Raw genomic sequence first — 27,697 nt, 5'->3', positions numbered from 1 at the left:
ATTGTATTAAAATGTTATTCACGCTGTATTGTATCATTTAAGACAGTTTTGAATTAAAGTAACGTAATGTTTTTGAGGTTAGTTTTGCTCTAGGCACTCTTATTTTCTGTGGAAACAATAGGCTCACATTATTTGTACATATCCCGAAAACGTATCTAAATCCTTAACTACGCAAATATGAATCCATAGTAAAAAAAAAATCACAAAAAGCAAACTTTAAACAAACACTTTTTTTCACAAGAGAAACAGTGATCTGATTATGTTCTTTAAATTATTTGTGTACATGCACATATATTTGTACCTTGCAAAAACAGACGTGCACTGAATAACTTGTGATGCAACAATTTAATAGGATGAACGCTGAAAGAACTGAAAAGTAGTCCAAATACTCAATGTATTATAAAAAATAAAATATTTCAATACGGACAATAATAATTAGCCGAATAAGATATTGATTATGGACGCAACATAGATTTATTAGAGATAATTTGATTTTGGGAAAATCATATCGCATGTTTACAAGTCTAGAATCTGTAAGCTTTGTTTTCATACAGAATGTTTAACTGGTTACTGCAAATGATACTAATATGTTTTAGTCCAGATTAGATGAAGTGTACCCTAATGTTTACAGACATTTACTCTCTCTCTCTCTCTCTCTCTCTCTCTCTCTCTCTCTCTCTCTCTCTCTCTCTCTCTCTCTCTCTCTCTCTCTGCTTCGTAGATATTTTACTAAACATTTGTATCCTGTAATTATTTCCTGTATCAAAGTGTTCATGGAACACCGTCAGTTATTCTACATTGTAGTTGATTTTTTTTACATCACTTTCGGCGTTTGCTTATAACTATGTTCTTTGTGATATTTTACATGGGACTTTTGGCGATTTCAAAGGCTTATGGTAAGATTTCATACATATGATGTCATCTAAGTTTGCCAGTGTATTAAGTATTATTTTTCATAAATTGTAATATCTTTATTAACGTAAATCATTCTTATAAACACGGATAACTATGTACCTATACTTCTTATCAAAAATATTAATATAACTTTTTTACATGTTCATGTATTTGCATGTATAACATTCAATATGGATATGTGTATACTGTGAAAATAATATAATTGTCACATGTAATTTATGTAAAACTAATTTTTAGTGTATTAAGTATGTGTATGCTTTTCTGTATACATGTATCTCTTTTAATGAATTGCATTTTATATAATAAAAAAAAACCAATACATAAATGAAACAGTATATTTGCCTCTGATCGAGAATTATTCTCAAAATATTAATGTTATTTATACCATATCTGATATGATATGTGTACTGTATGTGTTGGGTGTGTGTTTGTTTACAGATAACGTTGCCGTCAATAAACCAGCATACCAGCAGTATCCACACGGACCAAGTGGTGACAGATATGACGCCAGTAACGCTGTGGACGGACGTAAATCTGACCTAAGCTTGAATGGTGGTCAATGTGCTGTATCAGATTGGCGACAAACCGCCACCTGGTGGGTGAACCTGAGCAGCATCCACAGTATACATCACATCACTATCTACTTCTTGACGAACAATAACGGTATAGTCATTATGTAACTTGGAAATGATAGCCTCTGTGGTATAAACTGCCATCACGAAAATTATACGCTTTTTATTTACATGTTAACAATTTTGTTTTCTCAGAATATTAAATCTTTATATGATTTTCCCTGTTACTTTCGAAGATGCAATACCGAGAAAATGTTGATTTTAATGTAATTCAAACCGGACAAAATTAAACTATTTCAATGGATGTAATGAACATGAATATTAAATGAAACAAAAGACCAAATCCATAATTTTTTTTTTTAAATTAGAATAACAATTTTAGAGAAAGTTAGATGATGAAATCATGAGTTTGCTAAATTCACTTTAAAGTAGGTATGATTATTTGTTTTAAAATGAGATGAAATGCCAGGAGTCTTTTGAGGTAAGACTTGCGGTAACAGGGAGATTACTCACATATTTTCATAGTGACGTAATACTAACTATCTTACACATGTATTATCTCACCTGAAATGAAAGCTAAAATATGCTTTTTTGATCACTATTGGTCTGTCGTCTGTCTGTCCGTCCATCCGTAAACTACTTCACATTTTCAACATCTTCTCCAGAACCACAGGGCCAATAAAACTATTTTTGACACAAAACACTTTTACGCAAAGATGATTCAAAGCATCCTCAGGTGGTGTTGATTCAAAGTTGTAAAATTATCATTTCTGGGGATAGTGTTGGGCCATAATAATGGTCGCATTTTTACATAAGAATATATAGAGAAAAGTCTTTAAAAATCGTCTTCTCAGAAACAAAACAGTCTGAAAAGCTAAAACTTATTTGAAAGCATTGATTAGACCCTGAGAGAACCCGAGGTCGGCACTGAAAGTACTGATAAACCCTGAGAGACATCGAGGTTTGAACTGAGGGTACTGAGGGAAAAAAACCCTGAGAGACCCTGAGGTCGGCACTGAGGGTACTGAGAAAACCCTGAGAGACCCTAAGGTCGGCACTTAATACGAAACTTTTTTTTTATGCAGCTGCGCCGCCTTCACGTCAAAATTCAGTGTAAAGTCGTTGTCAGATTTCTATTGCCTGGTAAATATATTTGTACCATTTCCGTGTTCCATCTCGAACATTAGTGAAACTTAATCAAAAGTTAGTCGCAAAAAATAGCAAAATGAACATTTTTAATTAGATTTCTTTTATCATTAACTGCACAGGTGTTTGAGGACAGGATCGAACCCCCCCCCCCCCCCTCCTACCCTTCCGCTCCCATCCCAGGATATAGACTACCGGGACTTGATTTATTTATTTTTTTTTTTTGTTAAATTATCCTTTTAGGACATATTTCTAATCTAATTTATACATTCACTGCCCAAAAGTACCTAAAACAAACATTTTTTTTTAATTTAAATCAGACCCTCTACATATGTAATACAAGAAGGTTGCTAACTTCGTATGCTAGCCGAGAGGCACTGTTGATGAATATTTGTTGAAATGTACTCTCAAACTTCGTCTACCATTAAAAAAGGGTGATCTCATTTCGTAGCCCGATTCCCTTCACTGAATATCTGTATTCCGTGCCCGTGTAAATAAATTTATTAGGCAAATAGGACAATCTACACCGACAAGTTGCAAGTTTTGAACCGATCCATCTAGAACCAACGAAAGTGAGGGTTTATCGCAAGGAAGATAACTCCGACAGATTTACGAAATTGCATGGCAAACTCGAACAATTCATTAGAAGTATGTTTATGTTTATTCACCAATCAAATGCCCTCGGGAGAGGGGGGGGGATAAGCATTATAACAATAAAACAACATGATTATAACAAATAATGGATGACATATATAATTATTATACTTTCATGTTAAGTACTGAAATCTGATTGGTTAAGACGAAGTTTATAATCCGTTACTATTACCCTCTGCGTTAGCAACACACTTGGCAACGGGTAACATAACGAATTGTTACATACGCGTAAATGATGTGCGTACGGTTCGCCGGAGAATTCAAGTCATTCCAATAGAAAAGCAGTTAAGTTTTCTTTAAAATTGACATTCAGTATAATAACATAAATACATGTAGTGCCTGTTTGGGAGGATAACAGTTGAAATTGACACCCCTTGAAGACCATAGTCAACCTCATATATAATATTGTACTGTAAAGTAAGCATAGTAAACTACAATGCATGCAATGGGAGGTACATTTGATATAACACACATCAAGTTGTCATACACATATGCAAGGGTATACATTGATGAATTCTAATTTTTTTATCGTCTTCGGTACTGGAAAATCTAAAAGAAGGCACTCATACTAAGTGTATTACAATGGAAGACATAAAAGAGAAAAGTAAAAATAAATTATGTTACGAGTTATCTTTCTTGCGATAAACCCTTACTTCCGTTGGTTCTAGATGGACGAAGTTAGCAACCTTCTTGAATTATATGTACAGAGGGTCTGAGTTTTTTTTAAAATGTTTGTTTTATGTAATTTTGAGCAATGGATGAATAAATTAAATTAGAAATATGTCATAAAAGGATAATTTAATATAAAAAGAAAAGAAAATTAAAGCCTCGGGGGTCTATATATCTATATACTGGGGAAGGTGGAAGGGGGGGGGGTCGATCCTGTCCTCAAGCACCTGTGATTAACTGTAAGTCTACGGACACTTAGAAAGTGGATGTTAAAGTTTTTCAATCTCCGATTTCATGCCTGCGCCGGGTATCCCGACCACTCTGTTGTAAACAAGATATTAAACATTTTTGAAATATTACTTTCTTTAATTACTTGTTGGGGTATCTTTATATTTGTATCTTTATAATGTTTATGCCAATTTCACCAAAATTCGTCACTAAGTAAGGGAAATATTCGAGTTGTCTCAATAATTTCCGAACAACCCTAGTATATCTTGTATATTCTATGTTAGTTCCAGTGTTTTTCTGATCATGGGCAAAGAAAAGAATTAACAATTGATATACACAACGGAAGTTTTAGTAGAAGTAATATGCAGCGTTTAAGAAAAACAGTACTGTGGAAGTTCTATTTTAATGAGATGTCAAATTGAAATGACTGTCATTATTTAGACTAATTATTTCTTTTGATGCATTATTATTGTAAAAAAAATGTTGTAGTTTTAACAAAAAATGAAACGTTTTGTTTGAAAATAAAACCTTAATATAATCAGACAATATAATAAGGCTCATACTCAGACATGATTTCTTTTTCTCACTTAATCTCAGAGTTGCTAAAAAGAAATTTTGACAAAATTAAAATATAAATGATCATTATAAAAATTAATATCAGCTTTTATAATTTTCTTTTCATCGAATAATTTAGATCGTTTTTCTACTAAAAGTGACCTCAGGGTCTCTTAGGGTTTCTTCAGTACCCTCAGTGCCGACATCAGGGTCTCTCAGGGCTTCATTAGTACCCTCAGTACCTGCCTTACGGTCTCTCATGGCTTCCGCAGTACCCTCAGTGCAAACCTCATGGTCCATTAGTACCTTCAGTGCAGACATCATGGTCTCTCAGGGTTTCCTAAGTACCCTCAATGAATGCCATTCAGGGTTTCCTCAGGGTTTTTTTTATACTCTCAGTTTTTTCATTACAGTAGTGTATAAAGAATTAATCTTTTAAAGATATTCGTCTCAAAAAACAATCAACCAGGAAAACTGAAGCTTATGATGAAGCATCTTCAGGTAGTGTAGATTAAAAATTGTAAAAAGTATTACCTTCGGAAATAGTTAGGGACTACAATGATGGGTTGAAATTTTACATAGGAATATTAAAGAAAACAGTCTTTAAATATCTTCTTCTCAGACACAGATCAGCCAGGAAGGCTGAAAAATGAGTGGAAGCATCCTTAGTTAGTGTATATAAAAATGTGTGAAAATCGTGCCCCCGGGGATAGGAAAGGGCAAACATGGTGGGGGGGGGGGGGGTCGGATTTTTATATAGGAATATATATAAAAAAAAAAGTCTTTAGAAAACCTTCTTCCAAAAATCCAATCAGCCAGGAAAGTTGTAACTTGTGTGGAAGCATCCCCAGGTAGTGTTGATTCAATGTTGTGAAACTCATGAGCCCTGGGGGTAGGGTATGGCCACGATGAATGTCGAATTTTTACATAGGAATATATTAATTAACCAATTTGAAATCTAAAAAAAATCTTCTTTTTTTGGCTAAACAAGCTGAAACTTAAGTGGAAGCATCCTCAGGTAGTGTAGATTCAAAGTTGTGAAAATCATGATCCCTGGGGGTTAGAATGGGGTCACAGCGTGGGGGGAGGGTGCCAATTTTTATCTAGGAATTATTAAAAATCTTATTCTAAAAAAAACATTTACATAGAAAAGCTGTAACTTTCGTAAAAACAGCTTCAGATAGTGTAGATTTAAATTTATTAAAATCAAAATTTTAAGGAGAAGGGTGGTGCCACATTCGGGATCCAATTGTACAAGGAAAATATTTTAATTATTCAAAGAAAATAAAATGTTATTACATATGGTTTTACTTATATGCAAGGATTTTGACACATTGCTGATTCTTTAAAATTGATTTGACTCTAGCCCTTGGACGATTCTTGGGCCTCACAAGGGGTTCACAAATTGATGTAGGTTTATATCTCATATACAAACACTTCTTTAGGATCTTTTCTAGCACTGCAATGCTTATCAACATGTGTCATGACAATAAAACATCTGGTTATAAACGGGACGTGACTATAAACATAAGAATATATAAGAGGAAATATATGTTTTGCTAATACATAATATACATGTATTACATGAATATCACATTTTCAAGATATTTTGCATTATGACTCCATTCAGCTGATTCTGTCATGTCTATTGTTGCAGGTGAGCGTTGTGGACCATGGGGGTCTTGTGTTAGATATGAGGTGAAGATTTAAATGAAATAATTCGTTAACGATTTCATTTTTTTATTTAGCGGGGTTTTGTTGTTTAAAGTTGAAAAAATAACAGACTGAAAACATTCATTTTTATTAATGTTTACAGAAGCGAAGTCTGCAACATATGCTTTAAAAAAGGGTATTAGAAACACAATATTACACTAAGATAAGTTTTTTCCTGATTTCCATGGACTTTAAAAGGTTTTAATAAAGGTGTTTTTGTTCATATTATTGTAGTCCTAAATGGGTTGTTCCATTTTATTTTATTTTCAAATAGCTCATTAGCAATTAATCGAAACGAATCATGATACAAATAATGACATTTTTTTCTTAAAAACTTTTAGGTATAAATAACCCTTATAGTAGTCACATACAAAATGTGTGTTGCAAAAACGCTGAACAAAAAACGGAACGGAACGTAAAACTGAAAATATCATATCACTTTTACCGCTTTAAAATGCAATAGATTGGCCAGAAACGATTAACGTTGTATGATTTATCCATATCTAATGAATGATTATCAACATGTGACTGCCTTATTGATATTCTTATAAATGTCTAACAAATATACACGTTGCATTATATTCAATTGGCGTTAGTAAAATACAAAATGAAACAAAAATCAAATATATACGAATTGTCTATTATTAACAAGATTAAATAGGTAAATTAGCTATATCTCTTCACTTATTTTTCGGGTATGGTATTGCTGGCATAACGTAACGCAGTTAGTGAAAGCGTTTCGTATGTTTCATTAGTATTTTTATAATTCAAATATGATGTATAAATTTACATCGACAATGAATGTTCTGTGTTCTATACAATCTTAAATTACAATACAGTATCATTAAGATGAAAACAACCGGACGACTGTGACATTCAAAATAAAAATACAGTTAACATTAAAATACTCGGTACTTAGTGAAACTAGTATTTTTAGCAATGCAATTTTGTTTACGTTTGAATTACTTGGCAGCTGTTCATTCCTGCAGCAAAATATGTATATAAGATCCGAATAGAGAGCTTTAGACATTGCCTATGTTGATTTTCCGATTAAAGATTTGGACTGTAGTCTGTCGATCCCAAAATCTCCATGCAACATATTTGGACAATTAAAAAAAAAATACACATACCTGTAAAAGATGCAATGGAAATCGATGAAACGGGAAACATCCAAGAAAACGTCATTGACGCATTATCATTTTTAATCGGAAAAATTCACAGGATCGAATAACAGATTTCTTACGGAGATTTATAATGGGAAATGTTGACACCTTTTCTCTATTTGGAAGTCACACAGAAGACCGTGCACACTTTTTCAGCGTTATCACCTGGGTCTCTTGAAATGAAAATTTTAGCCGTGTATTGAAGCCAGCTGATGAGCTAGAGAAGGTCGACGTTTTAAAGAAGGATTAATGAGAATAGTTCATGCTTCTGAAAGAAAACCGCTTGAACCTTGAGGTATATATAAATATCAAGTTGTTCAGCAAGATGTTTATCAAGGATATTTTGGGGCAGAATATAGTGGTCAATGCATGTACTGTTAATTTTGAGGAAATAATTATTTTTGAATAAATAATCCAATATTGCTAATCTTTCAAAAAAAAATTACATGAAGTATATCGTTTTTGGCATGAACAAATCTATCAAGTAAATAGCATTAGATAAGATTGTCTTTTATACGTCCCGTTTCGCTTTCCGGTCCCTTTTCCGTTCCGCGTTTTAGCAACACCCCATTTAAAATGTACATATTTTTCACAAAATAATTTCCTTAACATGACAGTTTGAAATAATTCACTTCTGTGTTTATAATACTCGTACGACAGAATTATTTAAAGTTCATAACAGACTTTAGTATAGCGAACAAAACGGAATGTAGCTTTGGTACAATACCATAAAACTGTAGGCCGCAAACCTGACTGTAAGGTTCTGAATCACAATTAACTAATTTATCAACCTTCCACGTATGCCAATGTATTAACGCATTACCTAAGGTAAACAAGTAACGGTATAAACTGTATAGAGTTTTCAAAAAATGATTGTGTAGTAACGAAAATGTTCAGTCCTTCCTAAATTATTAGACAACAGTTTGCGCAAAGTTATAACAAAACAAAATTGTCTCTCATCTAAAACCCCAATTTATTGAATCATAGCGGGTAGACAACATAGAAATCAAACGATAGTCTTCGTGATAACTTTTTTTTCAGATTGCACTTAGGAATACTTAAACCCCCTGAATGCAGATTAACACAAACAATTTCCAACATATATTCATAACTATCATGTCGACCAGATACAATTACTATTAGTAAATATATGATTCTTACAATCACGATATACTTCTTTTTAGTGTTTTAGAGGGACACTTGAATGGTCAGATTTAAGTTTTACCTTCTGTTAATAACATTGTTTTTCTACACGAATTATGAGCGACGGTTAGGTATATGCTATTCTTGAAAACGATCTCTATAGCAAAAATATCCTGGTGTTTATTAAAACAAACCAATGATTTCAAAAATATAAGATATTGTGTTAAAGAAGGAGCTAGAACGATAAAGAAACCTTCGTATGTATAGCTCTTCTAAATCGTAAGAAGTGTTTTTAGGGTCAGATAGTAAAGGGATTAAAATTTTTAGATTAACTTGAAAAATGTTTCATGTTATCTACCCACCACGGTTATTAACTATATAATCTTCACTGGTGTATCTTAAGGTTTTTATTGGGGTTCAAGTGGTTTTTGTTAAAGAAGGTGTTAGGTGCCTTTTCAGGTTCTTTACTGTTTGGATTAAACTTCCTAGTTTTTAAGAGAGGGTTCAGGCCGCTCTTCCGCTATGCACTCTTTCATGCAATATATGACACTGACTGAATTCCAATTTGTTAGCACGATCGTATCGCTATGACTTAAAAACGTATATAGTTTTAAACAAGGAAGTTTTAATTATGTATTTTTTTCCCTGACAATTCTTTCTAACGACAATCATATACAATAGCTGCGGAACATTTCATAATACTATTGATATTAAATCGTTGTCTAGTACTTTTAAATCACAATGGTACAACTGGTGTTGTTGAAAAATACCAGTTAAAATGTTCAAAATACGGTATTATAATTTTGTTTATATATAGAAATGATTTAATAGTAGGTATCATTTTCTTTTTCTGAGAGAATTCTCAGAGTTTAGCCCCCACCATTATATTTTATATTATAAAAAATAATGGTGGTGTTGTTATTTTAAACGGCAACTATATGAACTTGCATATATATTCCATGTAATTGTGCGTTTAACTATGTAGCTGTTTTAATCGATAGGTGCAAGGAGAATGTGTGATACATGTATGTTGCGTATATAGTGCAGTTGATATTTAGCAATGTTTTAGTTGATATTGTAAAAAAGGAAAATTTTATAAAATTGTTTTTCACTGGATCGATAACTTCTTGTACAGATTCCAGCTTAAGGGCGTACATAGCAGACAATTTACTTGGATTCTCTGTGTATGTCTCCAATACCACGGATAAATCACAGGGAACGTTGTGTTTTAAGGACAGCAACTTCACAATAATATCAATACCTCCTGTTTTCACAACAAACTGTTTTGTTCATGGGCAATATGTCATCTACTACAACGAGAGACTTCCAGGAGTTGTCTACCCTGACGGTTATGACAGTTTTGTATATAGTGCCCTCTGTGAAGTAGAGGTGTATGGTGAGTGTTCTTTATAATTTCATTAACCTTTAAACAAATATCTTAAATATTTTTCTTATATGGTCACATGGTTACCTTTATTGTCAAAACATGAAACAATAAACTAGTGTGCATACCCTGAGGATTTAATCAGTAAACAACATGTTGTCACTTCCAATAAAACTATCAAATTTTGTTCAATCATTTAAAGTATCTTTTTTTTTCTCGAAATGCCCCCCCCCCCCACCACCCCCCAGAAAGAATAGTAAAATGTCATGCTTAGCAATTTTTAATATCGACGTGACTTATTTAAACTAAGCACAGAGAAACTTTTTGCTATTCAATCAATATAAAGATGACTTAGTAAAAGGACTGTTGAATTCCAAGCATTTCATTTAGCCTCTTTCTCTAAGGGTCATGGGTGTTGCATGTATGTTAGGACGGGGTTAAAGTTGCGAGATGAATAACTGAACAGATCGCATATATACCTTTACAATATGTTATTTGGTGTTGTTAATTTTTTATAATATCTTTTTAGTTGTAGCTTGGATAATTTAATTAGTGTATTATATCTTTATAATATCTATTACATCTCTAAACACCTTCCGTCGTATTGCTTAAATTATATAAAAGCACACAATTTTATGGCATAGTCAAATGCATGGTTGATGAGAGTACTTCTGCCATACCATAAAATTTATGACTTTAAGACCAGCATCTTTGCTAGCCAAGGGTTTTCGGTCCACTTCGCTCCCCATAAACCAAATGAGATCTGCCAAGGGTTTATGGGAAGCTGGGTGGATTGAAAATCCTTGGCTATCGAAGATGTTAGGTCATAGTCCTTAAGTTGGAGAGACGGATCTGCATGTTAAAATAGTCATTTACTGGATATGCATTGATTTTTTTTACCATTAATGCATCATCATTTTTTTTAACTAATTAACATTCTGTCTGTACATTATGCCATGCTTTCCAAATGCATGTGCACCTTATTTTAGCTTGATAAAGGTGAAGCTCATAACTGGTTTATCACACGTGTATCATCAGTGTGTCTCGGTTTCTAATTCTGCTATACTACTTGCTAGCCAAGAAAATGAAAGTATTGCCGTGATATACTTTTGACTCATGCTTAATTATAATGTACTAGATTTAAATGGAAAGGAATTTGAATAATGGCCATACAGTATTTTTTTTTGTTATTTCAATACATGTACCTAGTTAAGTAAACAATATGTAAATTACATGCAGTGAATATCTATTTTTTCTATCTTTATATATGATTATGTAAACGTATAGTTAACCGTACCCAATGTTGTCAAGTACATAGGAATGCTAATTGGTAAAATGTTCTCCAAATAGTTGTTTTTGTATACATATATTTACCATATCGTTTATTTTTTTATTATCTCCAATAGCTTTAACCTAATAAAATGCATATATTGAATCTTCGAACTTTCATTATGGTATTGATCATGCACATGCGTTGTCTTATAAATACTGCTTATAAATACGCACATTGTTATTCATCCATTTATTATTGTCAATGAATGGAAACATTATTCAATAAATGAATATTTTACAGGATAAATTTAACAATCACAATCAATCACACTAAAACCAATTGACCCCCCTCTTGTTTTCTCAAACGTCACACAATCACCTAAAAAGCATCTGAAGTTTCCTTACAAATTCAAATATAAACTTCAATACTTCCTGTTCATGTAAATAAAACGCATGGTACTCAATTGAAATTGAAGATCATTGCAAGAAATATATTTTTTTAAAAATCATTTAGCTTTTTCTTTAAAGGTGTTCAAACAACAGGGTGTTAAGGATCTAACTGTTTTGTCATAAAGTTGCAATATGTTTCTGGTTGGATTGGAATTTGTATTGATGAACTTTCAAACATACCAATATACACAGTCACGTAAATGGACGCCTCTTGCATCTTAATTCATTAAGAATATATAAAAATAATTAAAACAAAAATTGTGTTATAAATAATTGTTAATGTACAGGATGTCCGGAAACAGGATATTACGGATCTAACTGCTCCATTCCCTGTCCAGAAGTCAACTGTCAATACTGTCACATAGAGACGGGCACCTTTAAGCAAGTGCTTATAGGTCCTTAATGTCCAAACTTCTTTAAGCTACCTTTAAGCCACCTTTAAGCATCTTTAAGTGGCATTTACGCTCTCTTTACACTGCCTTTACACTGTCTTTAAGTGGCCTTTAAGTCAATATTGATCAAGCTGAACAATAAAAATATATATTAAATGCAATTTAAGCTCTTTTATAGAGATGGCAAGGGGGTCATCCGAGTGATAATATAATTTCCAAAGAAAGGGGGGGTGTTCCAGGCGGTTTTAATCGTCGCTCCATTAAACACAGATCGCTATCATCAGCACCGCTCTGATGGACACAGATTGCCGTTATAAAAATCTTTATAATTTTTTGGGGGTTTCAAAATTATTGTAGGTATGAGCGCAGTCTCTGTATCTTAATATGTGCATAAAACTAATTAAAGTATGTTTGTTTCCTATTATAAATTAATCGGTGAAAAATCTCTCTCTCTCTCTCTCTCTCTCTCTCTCTCTCTCTCTCTCAGTTCATCCGGGTATTAAACAAAATAAAGATAATGAACCAAAAAATGCATGATTTAATTTGTTAATCGGTTTAAGGTTTGTATTTTTTTTTCAATTTTCATTATTTCTAACTCTAGATCTGCTAGATACATGTTAAAGATGAAAAGACTCTCAACTGCCTTTGTTATATCGGGCAGGATATTACTGCTTTGTTTGTCTAGACATAGTTTTGTTCGTTTGTGTATATCTAATTAAAGTCTATTGTTTTTCCAACTTAAGAAAACCCCTGGAACTAACACAGAATATACAAGATATACACAACAGGTGTGTCGTGTGCCCAGGTGCACGTCAGGGTTTCTAAAGGCATTGAATCTTAGTATGTACGAGTATACGATAAGTCTAGTGAATAAAAGTTAATCTACATTTGTAATTCATTTTCAAAGTATTATTTCCTAGCTCTGGGTTTCAAAGATGTTACGTCTACAAATTAACGATACATGTATGTAAGAGTAAAATCTTGAGGCTAATTAATTAATGTACCGGTGATCATAAATAGGGGTTGATTATTTAAATATATGTATAAGGGTAAATATGTCAAATATACCCGGCCTGGCACATCATACAATTGTATGTACAAGTCATTTGCAATTGCCACATGCAGTAAATACGTCACCGGTAATTGGTAATTTTGTTTGTTATAGAATTGATAGTTTAAAAATCATGTACATGTACATACAATTACATGTAAATATTTAAACATATTGGAACGGCGCCGCGATCATGAAAACCGGGAAATTGCGGGAAATTGAACAAATACCCTAATAGTATCAATGCATTTAATAAAAGAAATTATTTCATTTTCTTTCTTACATTTTTATAGCTATAAATTAGATGAACGTATCTACTCGGTTTAAATTTATTAACTAAGAAAGCCTACTATAGTGAACCTAACGGTTTCCATTTAGGTATAATATATTTTTGTTCACTGAAGACCAAGTTCCGTATTTCATTCTAAATACATGCATGCATGTAATTTATAAATTAGATATAATTGATTGTTACAAACTGAATGGTTTGTCAAAATCTTTTCAAGTAAACACATTCAATACAGTGATTCAATATCCACTGATATATAGGATATAAAAACGCTCATTTATATGTAAGTTGCCGTGGCGCAGAGGATGTGTGGTGATGATAGTAAACTAAGGGTCCCGGGTTCAATTCTCGCCGTGGCCGGTTTTTTTGTGTTTTTTTTCATTTTTCTTTCTAGAACAAAAACCGTTTTAATACCTTTTCTTTCATAAAGTTAATACATTTTGTTGGAAATTAAGCACAATATTGAATTAAATTTTTTTTAATGGCTTAAAGGTGGCTTAAAGGTAGCTTAAAGGTGGCTTAAAGGTGGCTTAAAGAAGTTTGGACATTAAGGACATATAAGTTGTCCTTAAAGGTGGCTTAAAGGTGGCTTAAAGATAGTCTTTAAGCTGCCTTTAAGCCATCTTTACGCTTTCTTTAAGCCACCTTTAAGCAATACTTATGATACTGTGACATGTGATAAGATTATCCAATCAGAAAGTAGCAATGGCTACTGAAACAGATGCTAGATGAACATATCACCTGGGACTAGAGAAAACTCATTCAAGGCCTTATTGCTATCTGGATAAGAATGTAAGTTATTTTAAAGTCTTATATATTTCTTTTCTTTTCATATTTTTAAAGATATTGACAAAATCTATTTTAATCATAAACAATACTACTGATATGGAAGAATTAGTCTAAGTACCCAACAAGTTTGTCAATGTTTCTTGTGTTTGTAAAGAAGTTTTATTGTAAAACTTTCCTTCAAGAAGATTTTTTCTATCTGCGAGTGTTTTTAGCATAAATTTTCATCTCCAATCGTTTTACACATTGATTTCAGTTTTAAAACTGGTCTTTAATGTATGTAAACAAAATCATTGCACAATCCTTATTTACATTACAAAGCCTTAAATTGTGTCACAGTGAACTATCTTGCATAAAACTTAACAACTGACAATCATTTCGAATAATCATTTTAAATGCCTTATTTGTGCATTCAAAACAGCAAAATAAATTATGACAAAAATCTCATAGTGATTAATTGTTTAATTAACTTTTTGTCTTAAAAATTGACATTGTTTCAATGATTAAATTTCTTTAGCTGTTCCAAATCAGCTATATAACCACTTCTTGGGGTCTAACATAGAAACATTTCGGGAAAATTGTAAATGGTAATAGATTAAAAATACAGGTTTAACATCGGTATCTTGAACTTGAGGTGACTTCAACAAAATTTCGAGATACATGTATCCAGGGGTTCAAGATATCTATAGTGGCTTTCTGATTACTTCCATTCTTATATAAATTATTAAATGAATGTTTCATTTTAAATATGACTTAAAAATTTTCATTATTAAATCAATGTTTCGTTTTAAATATGACTTAAAATTTTTGTCACTCGACAGTTTACAACTTGCAATGGGATGAAGCACTTACCATGTAATTACTGAAATTTATCACGTATGAAATGAAATATACGGCTTGAAATTTAACAAATAACACATATAATTTTTATTATCTAGCTAATACACACAGTATATTTTTGTATTTTTTGTGTTTGTGAAGCTAATGTATTTTATATTAATTTATTGTACTCATCAGTCTTCATATCTAGTAATTATATTGAAAAGTGGAAACATTTCACATGTATGATAAATCATAGTCACTTCACAAGCTGTGTATTCAATATGTCCGTATACAGTACGTGTGTTTTATTAAACACATTTGCGATAATCATGGCTGTGTTTAATCTAAATTTTATAGATGTGTATAAAGGTGGTATGGGATGGGACATCTGTTGATATTACCTACTGTGGATTCAAATAAATTTATTAATTATAATTATTATTTATAATTAGAATACTTTCACCGGTTTAGAATTTTCAAATTTTACAATATTTAACCCCAAAAAAAGCTTTTGATAAAAGATGTGCCCCACAACACCTTAAATGCCCATAACACACAAGCAGCCATCTTAATAAACTACGTCTCACATGATTGAGCTACAATAGTTTTGAAAGGTGTAAATATTGCCGTGGGCAGGCGTGTGAAGTAATGATACCATGCAATCATGTTAAATTAGGGCAGCTGTTAAAAATAAATGACTCCAATTTGAGATAAATCAGGTAAAATTAGCGTTTCAGCCCTTCAATATACCTTACATAAGCAGGGTATTCGAAAATATGTACCATATTCGAGATATCAGGTGTTTTTAAAAACATTTATATAGAAAAAACGTTCGGGACCGGCGGTAGACTTCAACATAAGCAGGGTATTCAAGATATTCCTTGTTCGAGCTACCGATATTTACCTCTCATTGGTATTGGATCTTTAGAAACCTAATGGCTATATGTATATAATATTGGGTGCAGTATAAGGAAAGTTGTATGGACCTCTTTGGACCCCAAAATGAACAAATAAGCTAACCTCTAGGTCATATACATATACTTTTTCTTTGTTTTTTGTAGAATCATGTGATGATGACCCTTTTTATTTAACAGAATCATGTGATGATGACCCTTTCAATTTAGCACCTGGAAGTAGAAGTCAATTAAGGCTGGATGAGCTTTTTAATGGTAAGTCAACACATACATAATGTATGTACAACATTTGTGTAATGTATGTACATTTTTTATGATGTATATGTAGTATGATTGTACCTCACAGGCACCTGCATGATGTAATATATCTTTTTCATAATAAAAAAAATATACCCTATACCTAAAAATACACAATTAAGGTACATTTGCTGCCATCTAATAGCTTGGATTAATTTATTTATAACATACACTTCAGTCTGATTTTAAGCCTGAACCTCAATCATAAAACTGTTTTTGATCCTCTTGATTTTGCAGTCTTTCATATACATTTAATTAAACTCTAAATGACCATACTAGGAGACAGGCGAAGTGCTTTCACTAAGACCTTTCCAAGTTTTATCTGTTTCTTTATGTCGACTACCATTTATATCGTGTTCTGGATCAGCGTTCATCATGAACCTCTTTGTTGTTATTAAATTTACATTAACTCCCTTAATTATAATTTTATTGGTTAATATATTCTGGTTCGGGAGAGATTTTGTTTTATTCAGTGATATCATGATTGACATCAATTTCCCCGCCGTAAAGTTATGTTTCATTGATTCTCATTGGTTAATCATAAAGTGTTGACCAATGATATTTCCGCTTTTGTAGTGTGCCATTTTTTCTTCGGAACATATTGGGGGTCTAGTAAATAGGTAAAAAAAAGAACAATCAATGTTCTGGAATTCCTTAGCGAGAAAATGTGTTTTTTCCAAATTTGATGTGCCCTTTGGGATGCACTTATAATGAAATAATGCATCCTGGGCGAAATTTGTGCATATTTTACGCAGGATGCACATCAAAATGAATCATTGTATAAAGGTAAAAAGTCTTTTTCAAGCTGATTTTTTTAATTGCTAATTCGTTTTGAACATAAAAAAAACAATTCCTATAGAGCTTATCACATTCATTTTAGCTCTAAACTTGGAATTCTCTTGTCGAAATTGTAATATGTAAACAAAAGCAAGACCTGAGCTTTGTTTATTTTGAGTTCAATATCTTGCTCGATAACTGACAATCAAATTTTGGTTGACTATTAGAAATGCTTTACTGAAGGATATTGTAAATATCAATAACGGGAAAAAAAAATGGCGAAAATCGTGAGAATGCCCCTTTAATACATCAATTAAACGTTTTTCATTTGATGACCTTGTGGCAAAAATATGTTTATGGATTTTTAACATTATTGGGAACTTGACTCGAATCGATCAAATACCAAACCTGAATATGAAACATGTTTGTATATATAAATCATTTTTGGGAGTTGATTTTAAACCGCTGACAAGTCTTAGTTCTTGAATATAATAGAAAAATTCGATGTAATTTATGCTGAAGCATTGTTTTTTCAAGGAAACTTATCTATAAACACTTTGAAAATAGTAAGATTTTATATAATACGAACAATTTAGATATTTATGTAGTCTCATGTATTCCTACGCCAGAGTTTAATATAGTCTCGTTCAACCAGACGCTCGGTTATCTCCGTAAATGCTTGTCGGAGATTAACGGAGACAGCTGAGCGTCTGGTTGAACGAGACTGGAGTTCAATATCAATAGTGCTTGGATCCATATAATTTTTAGAATTGTCTCGATGACTAATACATAGTTTGAAATCTATCTTTAAATATAACACAACATGATTCATATGGGGTTTCTCTAAATTCTTGTCCGAAAAGTCTAATTAAAATTCATATTATAAAAAAGTGCGTAATTTAAATACAGACTAGAAACTAATTGCCACGCAAGATAAGTTGATTTGAAGATAAATGATAATCGATAAAATCAACTCCCGTCAGTACTTCACTACTTTGATTTGATACATAGAATTTTGCGAATGCCAGTATTTATATCCACTTCCATGGTTTTTACTTGATTCAAAATCAACGCCTTTTGAATTGTTGGTATCTGTACATATCATTGCTTTTTTTTGGAAGGGATTACCCTAAGTATGACATTAAAATGTCAACTGATCTGTCCTCTGTTTAACCATCCATCCCATATCTAAAGCAGTAGATGCAGGATGAGGGGTCATTTTCATTGTTGACAGATAAAATGCATTGATTTGGTTGAATTAGTTGAAGCTTATATAGATGACGAACGACCATTTGAAGATGCAAATTAACTTTATCAATGAATTTCCACCGAAATTTTTGCAGGTATGACTGTCCTAAAAAAAAACCAAAAATGGCGGCGAGGTGTACCTTAATTGTGTATTATTAGAGTATTTTTTTATTACAAGAAAATTACATAAGGTCAAGTGCCTGTGTTATAACTTTATAAAAAATCTGAAATATTTCTTTGTTGTTGTAGAATCACATCATGATGATGATGATCAGAGCTATCCTGACATCTGGACAAAGAGCAAAATTGGAGCCCTGGATTCACAGTTTAAAAGGCAAAATTGGAGCCCTGGATTCACAGTTAAAAAGGCAAAATTGGAGCCCTGGATTCACAGTTTAAAAGGTATGTACAACACTTGTATAATTATGTATGTATATAATTATATTATCTTGTACCTGTCAAACAATTTGTTAAGTTTTTTTTGAGACTTTTATTGTAATTTGTTAACTTATTATATTGCATTATTTCTATTGGAGACAAAGAAAAATTTTATAATTCATTGTGAAGTGTCAGCTGTAGACAATGATAAAAGAATGCTAGCAGTCATTTGAAACACACACACACATAAATATTAATTCTAATTTGTAGATTGAAAGTTTTTGTAAACAGAGTTTAGGTTAGCAGCATAGAAAAATCACTGCATGCAGACCTTTCAACTCTGGAAAAGAAACCTTGGACACCCAAGACCTTGTTGAGGCCAGGGGCAAGGTATGTGCATTAAATATGTATGGGTTCCTATGTTTAAAAATAATTACAAGAGAAAACTGCTCTTTGTAAACTGAAAGGTTCAGAAAGGTTTCTGGTAAAGCTGTGCCATTCAGTCAAGTTTTAGTTAACTTTCAGAAGGGCAAAGGTTTTTCCTATGAATTTTATTTATGATATAATGTATTATATGGGCAAATCTGAAAAGTGTAGGGCGGGTTAATCATCGGGCAGTTACCTTGGATCTGAAAATTTAAATTAAGATATGCAAATAAATAATTATGTATGTATATAAATTAGTATTAAATTACATACATTTTTATACCACTACTTATCTGTAGTACATGTACTCTAAGCTTGTACGTTAATTTGTGAACCATGAACAGATTGTGTTAACAATTCTGTGTCTGTATAAATAGATGATGCATGCATAAAACAAGAAATTGAATTATCTGAAAATTCTTATTTGGGACAGTGATAATAGTTAAAGTGAAAATTGACCTAAAAAAATTAGCAAAGAGAGAGATACGATGCACTACAGTATACATCCACTCCCTGATTTGATATAAAATAAAACAATTTGTAATGAATATATAAAGGTCATGTACCTGAAGCGTTGTATCATATAAATGTACAAATTCCCATGCTTGTGTGGGATATCATCTATGTTATTTAAATAGAAATTAAATTTTATTTCAATATTTAATCAATGTATTTTTTTTATCAATTGCAGAAATAGCAAGCAGTCTACCTGACCTTTATGAGAGACGTAAGATAATTTTTTAAACTATATAGTGATCACGATATTTGACATGTTTGATATAAGGGAAAAAAAATACAGTCCTTCTTGCCCAGTAAGGTTATATTTTAACATTGAAATGCTTTCTTAGGTCGGTATATCCCTCCAACTATTTTTAGAATCGGTAGGACAAGAACGTAGTGCCTTTAAGCAAAATAGTTCCTATACTTGCAGAGTGTAGATGCATTTATTGGGACATTTTAAATCAGAATGCTTGATACGTGTCAGAAAAGAGGATTAGCAATTTTAAAAGCTAGTGTCATAAATTATCATTTGAAGGAAAGAATTGAAATTGATGTACTGCACCCTTTCCAAAACTGTGAAATTCACAACATTGCATTTTCAATACAGACACATTTTGCCGGAAAACGAATATGACTTCACATTACGAAATTTTAACAGAAAAGAGGCAATTTGATGAGCTTTCATTCAAGAGGTCCCTTGTTGCTGAACGAAAAATAGGACTGGAGCTATGCACAGGAACATTTACATTACCGCTTATGGAAATGCATTAGTGGACTAATACCAATATTGAGCTCCATGCTGGTAAGGTATATTCCATGTTTATTTGCAATTATTATGATAAACATGCATTTTTCTGTTGTACATCTTCTCAATTATGTAAACAACCTAAATTTCCAACAAGTTCGATCATTTAGATAACTCATTCTATAAAAAATTCATCACACACACACACACCCCACCCCCCCCACCCCCAATCCCCTTTGGGATTTTCAGAAAACCAATTTAATGAATTAAAGAAATTCTGATTTTGTCGTGAAAGTAATTTATTTTGAGTTTTTTTTATTTAAAAAAATAACAAAATATCGTATTTAAGTAAGTAAAAGTAAATGTAGAGAAGTTGAAATTTTCTAATGAAGGAAAATACTTCATTTAAGCTGTGTCTAGCTATCTACAGACCCTGAAACATGCTACAACACCTTTAAAACGAACCGTACCGTTCTATGCAAGAAACAAACCGTACCGTTCACAAAACAAAACGTACCGTTCATAAAGCGAACCCAACAGTTCACAAAACGAACCGTACCGTTACCGAGAGAGAGAGAGAGAGAGAGAGAGAGAGAGAGCTTGTGTAATTATATTACTTAAATTGAAGTTTTATCACTAAACCATTGTTTACTTTAGGTTTTTATATTCGGTCTTTTGAGCGGGATTTTATTTCAGGACCCCACGTGCTTCGCCTCTCAATCAGTTTAAGTATAGCAGATCACGCCATGCGCCGCGTGCTACTTGGCTCCTCCTTCATAGCTACATGTAGAAGAAAAGTATCGAATGAAAACGTTTTAGTTTTATGTTTACTTTCTTAAATCCTCATTTTAAAGAGTGCTCCTATTTGCAATTATTCAACAACCATTTCCTTCCGAGTTCATAGTTATAACTCATGTGCATGAGAGTTTATATCCATCGCTGTCGTATTTTTTTTTTTTTTTTTTTTGTTATTATACTCTGTCCTGAGTTTTTGCTTCCACCACTTTTTGCTTGATATTTCAATAATAGTAAATACCTTTGTGGTCAAACTAAGTTCATTCACTAATATAAAAAATGTCCAGATTATCTGTTTTGAAACGCCCCCTCTACCACTTCAGGTTTCAATGCACATCCCGAAATTGAAAGTCTACAGAGATTTTGCATTGCAACAGCCATTAATAAGCCCGGATGATAACGTTAAAAAATTGCGCGATGTATTCCGATTGCATTCCGAATGGAGAAAAGATGTAAACATTCTCCATTATAGATCTCCGTAAGGAATCTGTTTTCATTCTGGTGAATTTTTCTGAATGGAAAGGGATAATTCTTCAATGAAGATATCTTGAATATATTCCCTTTCATCGATTTCAATTGTATTTCTTTCACATGTATGTGTGTTTTTATTAAAAATCATCAACAATTGATGGAAGCAATATAACTTGGGACAGACTATAGATAAATTCTTGATATATTTATCACTTTTAACATTCAGTTGTTGATTGCCGTGAAGTTTTCCATGTCCTGTTTACAACAAGTACTTGAGTAAAAGGTACATGAAATATAAACAGGTTAGCCAGCATTTGTAAAATATCAGCTAAATCGCATGCATACAGTGAAAAGCGGACACTTGTCCAACAAAATGATAAATATCACCACTAAAAGCTATTAAATTATTGTGTGTATCCAGTTGTGTACATGATAATTTATCGTAAGAAATATGGTACATGTACTTGTATAGTTTAACTGGATAACAAAAACTAATAGTCATATTTTGACTATACACGCGGTATTATTTCAGGTAAGAGAAGCGATTACGGCTTACATGTAGGTGTGATCTGTGTATACGAACAAATGCAGAAAATCATAGAATCACTATTCAAATGAATAAAAATCTGTGTCGAAAAACTTTAAAACAGTTACTTTCAAGATTTCTAAACTGAAATTCATTGTTTATTTTAAGTTGTTTAAATTGCGTGTATTTTTACATTGTCTATTCACCAGGGGAATTTGATCGGCATCAGAATGCAATAAAGAGTGATCATAAGAATTATGAATAAAGAAATAGAAAGATACTTGTAAATATAACAACTAGCCGAAAAGTAAGACAGCGAGAAGGAAATTAAAGAAATATCGGGAAAAGTCTGGGCTATTTTTCATAGCAATTTTAAATGGATTTGAAATATTTAATGACTTCAATACATGTATAGAAATAATAATTTTAAGATATGCTTGTTATCGCCAGATCACTGAATTACATGTAACAAACACATGTCGGATTAAAGTCAAACTTCTTTTAATCTATTCTAATAATTGCATATATCTAAAATTAAATACATGTAAGAATATTAACAGACTAATCAAAATTAAAACTACCCTCAGCTTCCCTGTTTTCAGTGAGTACACGTTTTATGCAATGTATCAAAAACGAGATAATGGATGGCAGTTCTGATTTTAATTAGATTGAAATACATTTATTATATATTATATAAAGAAAGAAAAAAGGCTTGTCATAATTACCACCTTGCTGAAGTCAATCAGACAAAAACTAAAGAAAATTATATTGAGAAAAATCAAAGCGCTCAGGCCACGCCTGCCTCATTAATAAAACACGCAAACCATTCACAAAGGATGCAGCTATTTTTAGCAAATCGTACCGTGCAAGAAGCGAACCATGCTGTTCAAAAAGTGTACCGAACCGAACCGTGCAACTGGTGCAGTAGCCCGTTTCAGGGTCTGTAATATTAGTTTGCATTGTAAGAGAGTTGCATTTAATGCCTGGTACGTTCCAATTCTATGTTTATGATTATAGATGTGCATTAAACTTGCGCAAACAAATCTGTTTCGTATGTGTTATGACTACGTAGATGTACGTATGCACACTTTAATATATGTAAAAGCCTACCATGTTGCTTAGTACTAAATCCATAAAACCTATCCTTGTTAATCATAATCAAAGTATTGAATGAAATTATCTGTAATCATTTTATGTTGGGGGTGGGGGTTGATATTGAATGTTTGAAGGGGGGGGTGTTGGTAATGGTCTTTAGGTTGTACAAATGTATGAAGATGTAGTTGTTTGTTGTCTAGCTGATCTCTCTCTCTCTCTCTCTCTCTCTCTCTCTCTCTCATGAAAATGCAAATTTGTAAATTCAAAACATTTCATTTTAGATACCTTGTAAATTGAACTTCATCAAAGATTAAACCACATCAATGAGACACACTAGATGTAAGTAAAACAATTTTTTGTAACAATGATGTCTAATTACACTTGTCCAAGTTTGAAAGAAGGAACCTGTAAAAACTATATTATATACTCAGTATTTGACATGCAGATAAGTACTGGGAAACTTTATATTGATTATACATATGTCACAGACTTAGTGGGTATTTTTTATTCTTCTAGATTTTAAACTCTAGTTAACTGACTCTTTGCCATAGGATATGTTTTTCTATAAATGTTACCATGGTTATCATATAGAAGAGTAAAAGAAACCTCCTTATTAGCAAGTTCCTTTTCCTTATGACATACATGTATCTTTAATTGGTTAAGTAATGGTGCATTTCTTCTGAAACTAAGGTTAAATAAAGTACAGCAAATATTACACTTACATGAGTAAAAATAATTCATCACTATGACATCTTTATGATGTCATATAGGTGAGGTAATCTCAAGCTAGCATCAAAATGGAGCAAAAACTGAACTAAGGGTTTGACAATATATAGTCTTATAACTTTTTTATTTACAGACCAATACCTATATGTAATACATGTTCATTGATGGATAGGAAAATTCTTATACTTTTCTATTTTACCTCTTCATATGGTGTTTGAAAACAATTCCTTTTTTGTAACTAAAGAAAAACTCATTATTTGTGCGATAAAAATTTTATAAAATCAGACATAATTGAGTTTTTTCATTAGATTATGAACAAAATAAATTTGGTAAAATTTTGAATGTTTATGTTTTACATGTATTTTTATCTTTGAGATAAAAGTTTCCTCAATATATGTTTTTAAGAACATCGAATGCTAATGAACTAGATGTTGTTTAATTAAATTTTGACTGGACAATTTTGTTCAGATTTAATGCATGTGTCTCAATGCTGCAAAATCCATAATTATGTATTGATTTTTTCCCAATTTGGAATCATGGTTCTGTATGGTGTCTGGAATGAATATGTATAAGCTTAGAATTGTAAATAACCACAATGACTATTTCATATTGGGTATATACCTCTAACTATTTTTAGAATCGGTAGGACAAGAGAGTGTTTCCTTTAAGCAAAATAGTTGCTAAATTGCAGAGTGTATATACATTTATTGGGACATTTGAAATCGGAATGCTTGACACATGTTAGAAAAAAGGATTTGCAATTTTAAAACATAGTGTCATAATTAAATAATCATTTGAAGGAAAGAATTGAAATTGTTTGACGTACACCCTTTCCAAAACTGTGAAATTCCCTACTTTTACTTTCAATTTTCAGAGTTTTTCAGTACAGACTTCACACCATAAAACTTTAACAGAAAAGAGGCAATTTGATGAGCTTTCATTCAAGAGGTCCCTCGTTGCTGAACGAAAAATAGGGCTGGAGCTATGAACAGGAACATTTACATTACCGCTTATGAAAAATGCATCTGTGGACTATACTCAGGCGTTTCATGTGGATACGAAGGTAGCGAGCATTGCAGGAAAAATACACAGCTAGTGTTAGAAAGCATTTAATGGGGTTTACCATCCGAAAAATCTGGTAATTGAAGTGGTGAAATGACGGGTGGCTGCCAAAAGGGTACCCCCTTTGTCTGGACAACTCATACAGTTTTCAAGATATAAAGGTTTTTTGTTTTGCAGATCAATTGTATATATAATCGAGATATGCATTATTGCTAGGATTTTAACTTTTGTAAATTTTTGCAAAAAATACTCACTTTTGAACTAGTCAATTGCTTATAGGGTACATCTTTTGTGCAAATAACTCCTCCCAACAGTTTTGAATATAGGGATATCTTAATTTTGCAGATTAATTGTACAATTGATTATCTCAACCCCCATAAACTTGAAATGATGACCAAATATCTTTAAAAAAAAATGGGATTTCCACCCCTAAACAATAACTATTCTTGTTCATTGTGTAGGTCATGACATTAGAGGGTGGTTATGAAGATAAACATTTACAATTTTCTTCAATACAGAATGTTGATACAGGAAAAACATTCGATATTTTTATATTATATATTATATATATCAACAAGAGTAAATGGTCAAACAAGAGAAAAAGGAAGTAAGGGGATATTTTTCAGACTGTTGCACATCAAATACACTCCCATGAATGAAAATGTGCCCAAGACTTACAGAATGTAACTAAAAGTGAGGAAGAATATTGTGGAAAAGGATATAGGAGACCATAAAGAATAAATATGGAATGACCTTAAAAGAGTTAAAAAGTAATAAATTTGCTAAGATTTGCACTTTTGATTGAGTTGTTTTAGTGTACATATAACTTTGATGAAATTGTTAGTAATATATGTGTGTGCTCATAGAAAAGAACATCATGCATATGCATTGTAATACCAGTATATATAGTATTGAAATTATTGATCATGTTAAGATTTTCAAAGTTTATGATGAGTAACAGTATGTGAATTGTAATTCCTCACATACAAAAATCTTTGTCACTGTTTTAAGAAAAAAAGCCAAACTGTACCAGTATGCCGATATGAACATTTTTTGAAAATTTTTCGATGTGTATTTTATATGAGTCAGACAATAACTGTTGATTATTTAAACTTTCTCTGCATGTTTGTATGCGAGCTGAATATTATGCTAGTTTAAAGGTCTAATAAATTGTCTGTTTGATCTTCTTAACCATACATGTAAGATGTCTGACAATCTTTCTGTAAGATTTGATAAATTTGTTTCAGTATAATTTGTGTACATGCATTTGTGTAAATTTCAAGAAATTATTTAACTCCATCAAACTCTGCCATGCATTATGTATCAGTAATTGAAATATATCTTCAAAGTTACATCCCAGCAATTTTGAACTTTGGTGAAGGAATACATACGACTACAAAAAATATCTAAATTGTTCGTACCATTTAAAATCTGACTATTTTCAAGGTATTTATAAATAAGTTTCTGTGAAAAACAATGCTTTTGAATACATTACAACACAATTAATAATTATTTCCAAGTACTAAGTCTTGTCAGCAGTGATGATGTGTGCATAGGTCCGAACACTGTTGCGATGTAAGGGTAAAATGGCTTATGACATGGAAAGTGTTGATTTTGGGCTGACAGATGGTTGTTAATGTGTTTTTGTGTAAAATAAATTAGCGCTAGCGAACAGCGTACCTATGTAACACTTGTTGTTTTTATTCATTAAGCACTTTAATATTATTTTATATTTGGACGAGCGTAGTGAGGGAGAATTTATAAAAGGTTTTTTTTTACGTGTCACAAAATTTGCGAAACTGGGAGAGATATGTAATATGTATTTTTAATTTGCGTCAGTCATTTCTTGCCATTTGAAAAGTTTCTAAAAAAAAAAGAATACAGGATATTATTTCTATGAATTTAAAAAATTAAGATATAAAAGTGGTCGCGAAAATTACATTTAGATCATTGCAAAAATTGCGGTATTGTATACATGTTGCAAAGATAGTACTTTAATTAACTCAGATGTTTCCCTGGATTACTTTGTTGGCTAAAATTGCACATTTCTGTATTACCCAGTAAGCCACAAAATTTTCCATATGCTTTGTTGGGTAAATGTAATCAGGAATAAACCCCCAAAAGCATGGACAAGGCTGTGACTTAATGGGTAATGGATACTAGTATAGGTATTTACCCCTAAAAACAGTGACAGTGTTTTACTTATTGTTTTATTTATTGGGTTATTATAAGAACAATACCCAGGAAAGCATAGAGAGCTGAAAGACTTATAAAGTATAACAAAACAAATAATGGACAAGTCTGTGACTTATAGGGTATTGCCCAACAAAACATGGACAAGTCTGTGACTTATAGGGTATTACCCAACAAAACATGGACAAGTCTGTGACTTATAAGGTATTACCCAACAAAGCATGGGCAAGTCTGTGACTTATAGGGTATTACCTAACAAAACACGGACAAGTCTGTGACTTATAGGGTATTACCCAACAAAGCATGGCCAAGTCTGTGACTTATAGGGTATTACCCAAC

At 32.0% G+C, this 27,697-nt stretch overlaps 1 long non-coding RNA gene across 2 annotated transcripts; it reads left to right on the top strand.

Annotated features, from left to right (window-relative positions):
- Window positions 1-14,287: 14,287 nt before the first annotated feature.
- LOC136270133 (uncharacterized) lies at window positions 14,288-27,024 on the top strand. Of its 2 annotated transcripts, none has more exons than XR_010707844.1 (8): window positions 14,288-14,388; window positions 16,266-16,373; window positions 18,690-18,842; window positions 19,089-19,208; window positions 19,936-19,971; window positions 20,404-20,547; window positions 23,659-23,716; window positions 24,978-27,024. It is a non-coding gene; the product is annotated as an uncharacterized lncRNA (long non-coding RNA). The 2 variants fall into 2 exon arrangements; XR_010707843.1 differs by having other exon boundaries at window positions 20,353-20,547.
- Window positions 27,025-27,697: the final 673 nt, after the last annotated feature.

This window comes from Magallana gigas, chromosome 1 (assembly GCF_963853765.1).
Source record: "Magallana gigas chromosome 1, xbMagGiga1.1, whole genome shotgun sequence".
Classification (NCBI taxonomy): domain Eukaryota; kingdom Metazoa; phylum Mollusca; class Bivalvia; order Ostreida; family Ostreidae; genus Magallana; species Magallana gigas.
This window is presented reverse-complemented; position numbering and strand designations above follow the sequence as displayed.